This window comes from Balaenoptera borealis (assembly GCF_965194805.1).
Source record: "Balaenoptera borealis genome assembly, chromosome: 5".
In the NCBI taxonomy this organism is placed as follows: Eukaryota; Metazoa; Chordata; class Mammalia; order Artiodactyla; family Balaenopteridae; genus Balaenoptera; species Balaenoptera borealis.
This window is the reverse complement of record NC_138862.1, coordinates 44,538,554-44,551,576: the sequence shown is the minus strand read 5'-3', so window position 1 is coordinate 44,551,576 and position 13,023 is coordinate 44,538,554. Positions and strand designations below refer to the sequence as shown.

At 32.9% G+C, this 13,023-nt stretch overlaps 1 long non-coding RNA gene across 1 annotated transcript in view; it reads left to right on the top strand.

Annotated features, from left to right (window-relative positions):
* The window catches only part of LOC309628838, a 1,199,959-nt gene that overhangs the window by 27,575 nt on the left and 1,159,361 nt on the right, over nt 1-13,023 (top strand). The gene's annotated exons all lie outside the window — the stretch shown is intronic.

Sequence of the window (13,023 nt, the reverse complement as noted above, 5' to 3'; positions counted from 1 at the left end):
TTGTAATTTCAATTAAAATAATGTTGTGAGGGGATTTTGTCTTTAAGCATTTAAAGACCCTGGGTGATTATTTAGTATTTAAGCATAATTCAGAACAAAATGGCTGCATTCCTTTAAAACAACTATTCACTTAAAGGGTGGGTAAGTTTTAATGGTCCCTTCTGCTGGGCAGTAGGACAGAGATGTTATAATTAAACATGAATCTCCCAACCTTTTATGGAAACCACTAGGTTTGGCTTACTCAATTACTTCTCTAGATAAATAACTTGATAAATAACAATATTGATATAAGCATTTTATTCTTCCCTCTGTTTCTGACAGATTCTAACAGTCATGCAAAGGCTACTAAAAGTTTGAGAAAAAAGGGATTGAGAGGCAAACACATATGATTATATATTTGATTTGATCTTTCTGAGTGTGTGTTTAGTTAAATGCATTGGTCTTAGAAACTAAGACCTTTTAGTATTGCTCTAAGTATAAATTAACTTGAAAAATTATTGTATCTTCTCAGTCAAATGTTCAGTAAACTCCTGCTTATCAGCTCTTTTTTTCCCCACTAATTTATTTTCCCCTGGCCAGGGTAAAGGAAGAATAAAAGAAGTATAGTGTAGAATACCTAACTTAAGATTTGTACAATCCAGTTACATGGACCAAAAATACATACATAAGTATGTACATACATACATACACACATACATACATACATAAGCACATACATACATACATAAGCAAGCAAGTGAACAAGGTATTTGTTGTGATGCTCCTCACATTACCAGTATCATCGGCTTATCTCTATCATGGGTGCCCCATATTCTTTTATACTTTAACTACATTAAGTTTTGAGGTAACTCAACCAGACATTTAAAAACTTAGTCCATAATCTGACCTTAACCATTCGATGTCAGGGTCACAATGGCCAGTGGAGAAAGCATAGGACTTGTTCTGATTAAAGGGAGGGAAAGATGAGCCGACAGTAGTTTCTGGTCTCAGAAAGCATTCTCAGTGAAACTTTGCTCTCAGGCTCTTCACAGGACAGCTTCTGGAATATCTGTACTGTCCCTAGAATTAAGATTCTAATTTCTTTTCTACTTGGTTAAAATAAGGCCATTTAAAACAGACTATAGATATTCTTTGTTTGTTAAAATTGACCTTGATTCCACACTAGTCTATGCTGTTTAAAATTGCTATGTGGTGACCTAGCCATGTTTCAAACCACTATACCCTTCAACAGTGTTGGAATGTCTTCTCCAAGGTAAACTAACACTAGAAGTGTTACTTCACTTAATACTCCCATTAACTGCCTTTAGTGTTGTACCCTCTGTGAATAAAAATTGACAAATTTAGGTCTGAATTAAACTCATTCTGCTTTCTTTGCATGTTTTTAATCACAGACTATTCACAGCTGCTCATCATCTTCTTTTTTTCCCATTAACTATCTTAGCACACTGCCACCCCACTCTCTTGTTTTGCAACAGGTGAAAAAGAATTTTCAACTGGATGACTTCCCTTTAAATTTTAACTTAATTAACCCATTTAAAAAGTGGCACAGAATAATGTAAAACCGTATCAATCTTTAATCATCTCAACTAAATATAATGCTTGACATTCATAGAATAATGTCACAAACTTTAACTACCATTAATTATTTAATTCTCACAAATATCTTATGAGATAGTCATTGTTAAAGAAAGTAAATGGCCTGCCCATGATTAGCCTAATGATTAATGATCAAAACTTGGATTAGTTGTATATTGTCTAAGTCACAGCATTTATCAAAATAGTATTTGAAAAGTTTGAAAAAGCAAAGGATAACAAACCAGAAAATAATGAACACTTCGTATAATTTTATCTTTGATATCAACAACTAAACAAAGTCAGATTACAGTTGAAGAAGATAAACTTTAAATGATTTAAGCCTAACCTGCCTCAAAAACTAGATGTAGTTTTCTATATCCTGATGGAAAAAGGCCTCTGGCATCACCAGGCAACTCAACCTGCACTGAAATAGAAATGTATGTATACAGGGTCCTGTTTGTAAGAATGAGAATACATAAAAACAGAATGACCTTACAACTTGTCATCCAAACTCAGTCACTCTTGAGAGTGTAAATATTTACTAGAAAACATTTGATATAAATTTGAACTATCCCAGGCAAACCAGAATATATATTCACTCTATTGATAATCTGAATTTACCTGACTCTTAAACTCTAGGTTGTTAGATAAAGCTATTTTATCTTTTAGTCCTTTACTAACGGAAATAACACACTATACCCTCTCCAACTACCCCTCAACATAAAACATAGTATCTTGCCAAGTATCAAAGCTACAGGCTCTTTTCCTTCTTTTATCTGTCTAGCATAATTGTTGTCAAATATTTTGGTCTCAAGACTCCTTTACACTCTTAAAAATTATTGAGAACCCCAAAGAGATTTAGTTTATGTGAGATTATGTCTAAGACAGGACACATTCAGCACCAAGAAATGCACTCTCTTCCCTGAACAGTGAAAAGTTATGCCTCAACCCTCTTTAATCAAGCTATCCACCATATTTACCATATTAGAAATTTACCATTAAAATGATATAAAAGAGATAACTAATAAGAACCTACTGTATAGCACAGGCAACTCTACTCAATACTCTGTAATGACCTATGTGGGAAAAGAATCTAAAAAAAGCGTGGATATATGTATATGTATAACTGATTCATTTTGCTGTACAGCAAAAACTAACACAGCATTGTAAATCAACTATACTCCAATAAATATTAATTTAAAAAATAAGTAAATAAAAATTAAATTAAATTAAAAAATAAAATGATAATAAACTTGTTACATGGAGACACTATTATTTCATTTAAAAGTAATGTTATTTTTCAAAACAAAATAAAAATAAATGAAAAGTGAGATTGTTTTGTACTTTATTTCTTTAAGATATGGCTTAATAGAAAATAGATTCTTAACTCCTTCTGCATTCAATCTATTGTGGTATATTAATAGGTTAAAATATAAGGAGAAAATCCAGATCATACAGATATACAGTTAGAAAAGGGAGGTATATTTGAATAGTCTTTTCAGACAGTTGTAGAAATTCTTTGATACTACACAAAATGTTAAAAAAATGGTAACTTCTTGAAGGTTAGTTACAAAGGCTAATCTTAAACTACCTGAATACAATTTTCATACATGATTACATTAAAATATATTGGTCTGTTTGAACTTCGAGTGGATCATTTACCAGACATTATTTGTTAAAATTATGCAATGGTCATTCAGAAAACACTGCTTCACTGAGTTATATAGATCTTCCATATATTACATACTTCATGATATGATATCAAAAGTCATCTTTTTTAAAAAAATCACAAGAAACTTCATAAAAGAGCTGTTATATGGTTTTCAGTCTAATGGTGATGATTACAGGTTTTCCAAAGATCTAATTTTCATTTGAAAACTCAAAGTTTATCATTGACAACAAATGCTGTCATTTGTTTAAACAACAGGTTTATTTTATTCATTTTACAGAAAAGCTGTCTGTACAATATCTGAGTCTAAAAAAAATGTTTATCACTCATTGTTTCAAGTGAAAATGTTATTTTATCAAAAAAAGAAAAGACTAGTTCAGCTGGGAACATAAATAGCTAAACAAGTACTTTTTACTCTAGGCAAACATCATATTTTGTAACCCAGTAAAGTGTTTTAGTTTTAGTTCTTGTTTTGTCACACAGTATTAAAAATAGGTTAAGATATAATAAAATGAACAGTTTTACTACTTCACAAAAGATATTCTTAAGTGAAACTGTTTCGTTTTGTTTTAACTGTGAATTTGTGGCATTAAACAATACAGTGACTACTAGCATCTCTAGTGTCCTAACCTTGATTTGTCCCATGGTGCCATTGTTTAACCCACCATTGTTTGTGCCTTATTAGGCAAATGTCAACATAGTTAAAAGGGCAAAGAACTGCTTTGAAAATAGTTTTTACTTAATACTTTATAACAACATTTCTCTAAAGATCATCTGCTAAAACACCTGGGCCAGACTCACCATTTTGCAATAAAAAGTGAATTTCTAGGCTCCATGCTCTACCTACTGAATCAGAAACTCTGGAGAAATACGAATTTTTAGCAAGCTTAGAGTTTCTGGTTATGGTTATTACTGTATGGGAGCCACTCTCCTAGGAGTTCTTTAAAAAGTGCAGGTCAGACAAAAATTTCAAACCTAAATTTTGCTACTCAGGCGTCTTTCTGCTTTACCTCTTTCGCTATTTCTTATCCACCTCTAGGGTGGATCACTAACATGGTAGCATATGCCTGCCTTTGGCACTTGAATTAATAATACATCTAATCTATTTAACAAATTTCTTACTGGATGTGCCTGTTATTGTTAGTGTTTTCTGCTTCTCTTGCTCACGAGCTCATAGGAAGGTATCTTTCTGTTCTGGTGTCCTGATATTTTGGAAGTGAGTAGTGACATGAAGGCGGAAACAAGAAAGCAGGGGAGGTAGGATTTTTTATTCATCACGTTTCTTTCTTCAACCCAGAATCCTTAGACTTTTGTGGCAAGCTTGTGGATAGCTTGATTAAAGAGGGTTGAGACAAAACTTTTCACTGCTCAGGGAAGCCAGTGCATTTCTTGGTGCTGAATGTGTCCTGTCTTGTCACACATCACCCTGATAAAATTACTGGTTGCTTTCATTTGTTTGTTTTTCTCTCTTTTTTTTTTTTCTTTCTTTGAGGGTTCATTTTCTCCAGTTCTCTAGGCATGCCAGAGTATAGCTTATCTCCAATTGTTATCAGAATGCAAGTTTTCACCCAAGAGGTTTCCTGGCATCATGCAACAAAGGATGTCTCTAGACACTAGTCAGTTGTCTCTAAATATTCTGGAATAATTTAGGCTATTTCTACCTAGAACATCCCCAAATGATTAACTTTCTAGCCTAGTAAAATCTAATTTCACCAGACTTCCCATCTCTGACATTCTTGATTAATGCCCTAAGGAAGACTCTCTTTATGTCTCCATCCTTGATTGTCTCTATATTGTCTTTGCTACACAAAAATTACTCGCTGACACTGCCATTGTCCCTGTTACACAAAGTCCTTCCTTTCAGGGAGGCCATTTTCTAACTCTTTTTCTATTATGCTCTCTGCCACCACCTCATGAGTCTATACAGTTAACAAACTCCTAAGTCCTCAACTTCTTCACTAACTATAATTTTCATCTTCTTTACTTAATACTTACATTCCCATCCTCTTCTGACGGCATGATCTCTTCTTATCCTTCTCAAGTCAGACTCATTTATTTTCAGGATTTCAAAAACAACCTATGTGCTGATGCTAAGACCAAACATTTCTCTTGATTTCTAGGACCATATACCCAATCTTAATACTCAGTAGTCGATAGCTGTTGCCTTCAAAGAATAGTTGTACCTTATCATGATCAGACTGGATTAAATGTCATTCATTCATTCCTTTGTTTATTCAGCAAAGATATATTAAGTACTGATTTTCAGCCATGTCCTGTGGTAGGAGATAAAGAAATAAGACTCCTTGTACTCATAGGTTTAGTGTATTATGGAGAATGTAAAGAGTTAATTGCAATATAGTGTTGAAGACCCCATGAGAGATGGTTATAGAGATAATAGTAAGTGCATAAAGAGTGGAGCTTTCAGTTATACCTGGACAGATCAAAAGGGTTTTAAGGAGAAGAATGGAACTTGAGCTGTATCCTAAAACATAATTAACAAGTAGTAGCAAGATGGATAGAGAGGGAAAAATGTGGAACTGCAGAAGTGCTTTGGCTGCCACTGTTATATCACAAGTATGCTTCCATCCTAGTACTTATTAGGATATATTGTATTTGTTCACCGACATTTCTGTCCTCTTGACAGAGACTGCAACTTTATTTTTTTAATCCCTGTGTGTGGCACAAAACATGACACACATTAGGCATCCAGTAAATATTTATAATGAGCTAGTGACTTCTGTTAGTTAATGCAAGCTTTTAATAGAGAAGCCAGCATCATTACCTAAACTGTTTTTTAAATTATATTGTACTCTCTACATATACTAGGATGTTGATAAAAAAAAATATATGACATACATGTAAACTGTCTTTCTATTTGGCCTTTAAATGGAAGCTTAAAAACTTGCACCAGTAGGTGAGTGCCAAAGATTTTATATTTGTATATTTTAATATATTCTTTGCTATACCTCAGAATTAATTATTTATGAAATGGAGGTATCACAAGAAAGATGGAATTTACACCCCAAAAGGGAATCATCCATTGACTTGAGACCCTTATCCCTTAATGAAAATCTGTAATGTAAAGCATTACATTACATGTGACATTTTCTGATCACATTTTTGGATGCATTTATAAACATTTAGGAATACAATGCTCTTCAGCTTTTTGAATCAGTTTCTTTATTCCATGCCTGCTTTCATAAATGCTTTTCATTTATTCTCTGTCATGTACCTTTGGCTTGTGGTGATATTTATAATGAGTCAATCAGCAAAGGTGACTGACTGAATTGATTTATGCCAGGTGAACCTCTCCCCTTCATATATAAAATGGCATGAACTCCATAAATCTAAGCTCTAAAGGTGTTAGCCAGCGTTAATGAAAGCAGAGACGTTGACCCGAGAAGAGTGAGCAATGCCTTTCCCCTCTGTTCCTTTGTCCTGTAAAGAGCAAGAGGAGCTCTAAGATGAAGCTGAAACAACTTTCCATGATTTCCAGGTTGCCACCTGTTCTATGTGGCTTACACATTTTAAACGTCTGAATGTATAAATATTTCTCAGGATTATTAATAGTAAGAGACCCTCATACATTAATTAGTCAACAGGTGTAAATAATAAGACTAATAGTTATTGAGTAACCACTTTATGCCAGGCATTTAGGTAAGAAATTTGCAATTTGATTTATTCTTCACAAAAACCTTCTATGTCAAGTAGTAAAAATGGTCAATATCATTTAGTAGTTGAAGAAACCAGAGCATTAGAGAAGTCAAGTAAGTTGTTCACAGTTATATCACAGGTAAGGACTGGAGCAAGAGTTTAAACCTTTATATTCTAATTCCAGAGCCCAAGCTTTTAAACACTACGCTGCGTGACCTCCCATATACTACAATCGAAACACTGTTTATATAAATAAATATAGATTTATAGGAATCTTATAATCTAAATAGAAAAAGGTACAAATATAATTGAATATAAAAGCTGTATAAAGGAATATATATGTATATATATATATATGTGTATATATATATATATGTATGTGTATATATATATATATATATATATATATATATATTTGAAAGTTCAAATAATCATTGGAATAAAGAAAAGTATAGACACCAGTAGCAGAAAAAGAATTAGGAAAATATTGAAATAATTGGAGCAAGAGTTGAAAAGGAAGTGCTATAAGACAGTGCAGATACAGAAGTGGGCTGGAAATATGAGCCTCATTAAGGTACTCTTTCTTATGACAAATAAGTATGACTTGTTATGTTTAATTTTGTTTTCTAAGAAATGTAATAATGGTAAATAATTAAAGTGGTGCTTAATCATGGCTGTCAGTTTCAGGAATCTGTTCCTTATAGCCATGTTTTATAAATCAGTTAAAAGAGAAAATAGAGACCAGCCTGATTCATGGAATCTTAAAGACTATCATTGGCAGCATGTTGCAAAGTGTCCATATTCACAAAAATACTATGTATGAGTTTCATTATTCATTAAAATATTATTTTATCTTCCAGAACTGTCTTACTATAACAACTCACTGGCCCTAAAAATTTCATAGTTATTGAAATTATATTTATATTGAAAAGGGAAAACTTCTGATGTTTGTCTTTTGGTCATTGTGAGCAATTTTAGACTGACTTAGCAAATCAAAATATATCTCATATATACATAAATATGAATATATACATATTATATATACACTATGCATTTGTGCAAATTATAACATGAGAAATGTGGTTCTATTAATAAAAGTAACACTGTTTAAAAAGTAAAGGGAATTTCTAAGTACATTAGATATGACTATGATAACAGAAATGACTATTATAATTTCAAATTTTGTTCTTTGATATTATAAGTATAGAGCATATTCCTCTAAAGATTTTAAAATTCTTAAAGAAGCTCAAAATTTCTCATGTTTGCATAATATGTGCATACAATTAGTGCTCAAAAAATAAGCACTTTTATGAATTAATATTTTTTTAGACTACCGGTAAATGACTATTGAATGATTATCTAGCACTCTATCTTTACAATTCCTGGGCTTCTTCAAATCAGTAACCACCCCTCCTCCCTTTTGCAATCCATGCCAATAGGTCACATTTAGTTTAATTATTACTCAGCACTGCCCCACATCTTTTGAAAAGCAAACAAACAAAAAATAAAATATTCAAAATAACTTTCTTTAGTAGTGAAGCCTAAAGGGTGTTCAGCAATCCTTAATCGTCTCCTTTCCCTACTCCTTTTATCAGTCATTCCAAATACTTACCAATCTCCTTTAATACCTTTTCCAATCCCCTTCTCAACTACAATGGATTAATTTTGCCTTCTACTTAACTGAAAAAAATGAACATGATTAATGAAATCTCCCTTAATTTTCTACTACACTCCTTAGAATATACTCCATCTACGATCATTTCACCTGCTTAAAATATCAACTGATTAAGACAGGAGGCCCTCTGCCTGTCTATTAATCCTTAGTTTTCATTTGGAGTCCATGCCCTTCCGACTCTCTAGTGATCCTACTTCAATTAGCCATCTATTTTCTTGCATCTTCAATCCCTGTTGAAAGAGGAGTCCTGTTGATTCTACCTTTCAGATTAGTTTTGGGACCCTATTATTATAAAGCCAATATTTTAGTTTAGAAGCTTATTGTTCCTTACCTGAGACACTGTACTTAATGTCTCTCTGGAGCTTTATATCAAATTACCCTAGAACTTTTCCCTACTCTATCCATGTCACTGCACTTAAAACAACTGTTCTAAAATGAAATAGGAACTCTAAGCCTAATAAAATTATCTCCCTAGGTTCACAGTTCCTACACACAGCATACATTCCTGTTCTACTGACCTACAGTTCCAAGTTCCATAGCTATGATGGCACCACCATTGCCTCTTACTGAAATGTCTTGGCCTCATCACCCTCCATCCATACAACTCTTCTACCCTCTTTATTTGACTAACTTCAATCCATCCTTTGAATCGAACTTCTATTCTTCAAATGTCCATCTATTCTTTAAATCCTGCCTTGACCCTATAATTTGACTTTGATGTCACCTCTTTTGATTCTCATCACACTGTGCAAATATCTCTATCAAAGCACTTATGAACTTAATATTTAACATACTGAATATGTTCTCTGCTAGAGTCAGCTCCTAATGAGCAGACATTTTGTATTTCAAGTGTCTTGTAGAGTATCTGACTCATTTAATTTCTCTACAACTATCTTTTGAATGATAAGTAAATGAATAAAGAAATTCTATGTAATGTGCTAGTTCAATTACAGTTATTTTCCCCATGGTTAGTGCACAAATCTAAAGGAGTCACCATTTTCCTAAATAGGAGGTGTGGTGGAGTGAAGGATTAGAATAGCACAGTAGACGAGAAAAAAGAAGCCAAGAAAACATGAAAAGCACACTAAGCAAAGTCTTGGTTTATCTTCTACACCATCAGCTGGTGCAAGTTGTCTAAAAGATAGTGAGTAGGAATAGTTTTTTTACAAACTCAGGTTCACTTTTCAATTTTAAGATTCGTCCCATTAAAAATAAATCTATACGTAAATCTGCTGCAGGCAAATTCTAACATGACAAAGTTTCCAGCATGTCACATTTATTTTTCTTGGGGGGGGACTGTACTTGAATTAACACATTATTTTGACATGCATTATTTAACACTGTCAAATGAGACCACATTTTTTCCTCCCTCACACCTCCTATCTCTTCTTTATGCAGAATCCCCAGTGCATCTGAGGGGACAATGAACCTAGAAGAAATACACAGTAAATATATCTCAGAAAGAAATTTTGTAACATAAATATTTTTCAAAACCAGAAGTGCCTTAATTTAGAATCTGCTGTGCACAGGAATTTCATGTTTTTAATGATAGAATATAAAAGGGTTAAGAAATGGAATGCTAATGTGACTATAATAGCTCTTTTTTTGCATCTTGTAATGAAGGTCTTCTGTTAGCTAAAAACTGTATTTATTCAAATAAAAATAATAAATCCCATTATTCATATTATTAAAACACTTTTATATTAGTCTAAAATGACCCTTCAATACTGAGCTGATGTTCTCAAGTAAAATGGTAACAATTGACAACCAAGCATTAAATAGACATTAGTGTAAAGGGCATAAATGAATGGTTGATAGATGCAAATTTAGATGTAATTATTTGGTCTTATTTAATTAGACATTAGAATGACATGCTTTTAGTCAAAATGAATACAAAGAAAGTAATGTTTGTGGTTTATATTCCTCTCGAGCTCAGAGCTGTGTGACTTGCTTTTTTTATTAAAGCATTTTGCAAATGTTGAATAGAGCTTTGGATATTTTACATTTTTCTTCAAATAATATGAAAATAGCTGTTTCCAAAATCTTTTTTTTTCTACTAGCAACTCTCTTCTAGGGAATTCAAATGGAAATATTAGTTATTATAGTCTCTAATATTTCCCTAATCAATTATAAAAGCACCTTTTATTACCCATTACAGCTATATTAAGGTCACAAAAAGTAAAGGGAAATATTACTTATTGCTCAAAGTATAGAAATAAATCACACTCCATAAGTATCAACTACTCTTCTGGGACATAAATACTTTATCCACTTCCTCAGTTTTGTCACATAATCTGTGTAGATATTTTGCACACTTTGAGAATTAAAGGCTGACATAGGCCTGTGTATGTCCATGAATGGGTGCTCAGTTTCACAAAATCTGTGTTAATACTAAAACTGAGACCAAGTCGCATTAGATAAAACCCCCAAATTTTAAAAGAGTTAAAGTTTGAGTCTGATGTGTGAAAGCATGTTAAATATGTCATTTTTCCTTCTTTTCTGAATTCCACACAGAAGTCATATCATATGATGTTTGTCTTTCTTTTTCTGACTTTCTTTGCTTACTATGATAATCTCTAGGTCCATCCATGTTGCTGCAAATGGCATTATTTAATTCTTTTTAATGACTGAGCAATATTCCATTGTATATATATATATACCACATGTTCTTTATCCATTCATCTGTCAATGGACATTTAGGTTGTTTCCATGTCTTGGCAGTTGTAAATAATGCTGCTATAAACATGGGGGTGCATGTATCTTTTTGAATTATAATTTTGTCTAGGTATATGCCTAGGAGTGGATTGCTGTGTCATATGGTAACTCTATTTTTAGTTTTTTAAGGAGTTTCCATACTGTTTTCCATAGTGGCTGCACCAATTTACATTCCCACTAACAGTGCAAGAGGGTTCCCTTTTCTCCACACCCTCTCCGGCATTTGTAATTTGTAGACTTTTTAATGATGGCCATTCCGACTAGTGCGAGGTGGTACCTCATTGCAGTTTTGATCTGCATTTCTCTAATAATTAGCAATGATGAGCATCTTTTCATGTGCCTATTGGTCATCTGTATGTCTTCTTTGGAGAAATGTCTGTTTAGATCTTCTGCCAATTTTTCAATTGGGTTGTTTGTTTTTTTGTTATTGAATTGTAGGAGCTGTTTTTATGTTTTTGGAAATTAACCCCTTGTCAGTCACATGATTTGCAAATATTTTCTCCCAGTCCGTAGGTTCTCTTTTTGTTTTGTTCATGGTTTCCTTTGCTGTGCAAAAGCTTATTAAGTTTGATTAGGTCCCATTTGTATACTTTTGCTTTTATTTTTATTGCCTTGGGAGACTGACCTAAGAAAATATTGGTACGATTTATGTCAGAAAATGTTCTGCCTATGTTCTCTTCTAGGAATGTTATGGTGTCTTGTCTTATATTTAAGTCTGTAAGCCATTTTGAGTTTATCTTTGTGTATGGTGTGGGGGTGTGTTCTAGCTTCACTGATTTACATGCAGCTGTCCAACTTTCCCAACAACATTTGCTGAAGATACTGTCTTTTCCCTATTGTATATTCTTGCCTACTGTGTCAAAGATTAATTGCCTATAGGTGTGTGGGTTTATTTCTGGGCTCTCTATTCTGTTCCATTGACCTATATGCCTGTTTTTGTGCCAGTACCATGCTATTTTGATTACTGTAGCTTTGTAGTATTGTCTAAAGTCTGGGAGGGTTATGCCTCCTGCTTTGTTCTTCCTCAGGATTGCTTTGGCAATTCTGGGTCTTTTATGGGTCTATATGAATTTTAGGATTATTTTTTCTAGTTCTGTTAAAAATGTCACAGGTAAGTTGATATGGATTGCGTTCAATCTGTAGATTGCTGAATATATTTTCTTAAATGAAATCTTATTTTTTATTGATTCATTTATCAAATTAAGACATTTTAATATGTGACTTTCTCTGTGTAAGTTTTGTGCACACACATACACACTGAGGGAAAACAATGTGATGGCTGATTGTACAAAGAATATTTTACAAATCTACATGTAAGGTGTACTTCTAATTTCTAATTGCAAATATGTTCTTTATTTTCTATTTTTAATTTATGTTCTAGATACCTGCTTGGTCTCTATCATTATAAAGAGTGAATTCTAATAATTATTGCTTTTTACTGGTCTATTGTACTGTATGCTCTGTTGTTGGGAACTATCATTCGACATTTGCAAGTGAATAGAAATTGGACAAGTTTTGCAATTTTCTTTAAAATACCATGTAATAAGCTGCTTTTTATTATACTAATAAAACATCTAAATATATTTTAAACAGTTACAATAGTTTCTTTGTTATTTGCTTAGTTGCTTCATCATGTGTCGCTATCTTATTTGTCACAATATAGGTAATTAGGCAGGATGGGGGAGAAACTGGATGGCCCAACAAAGGCAGGTTGACCTTATTAAAGGCCAGAAAG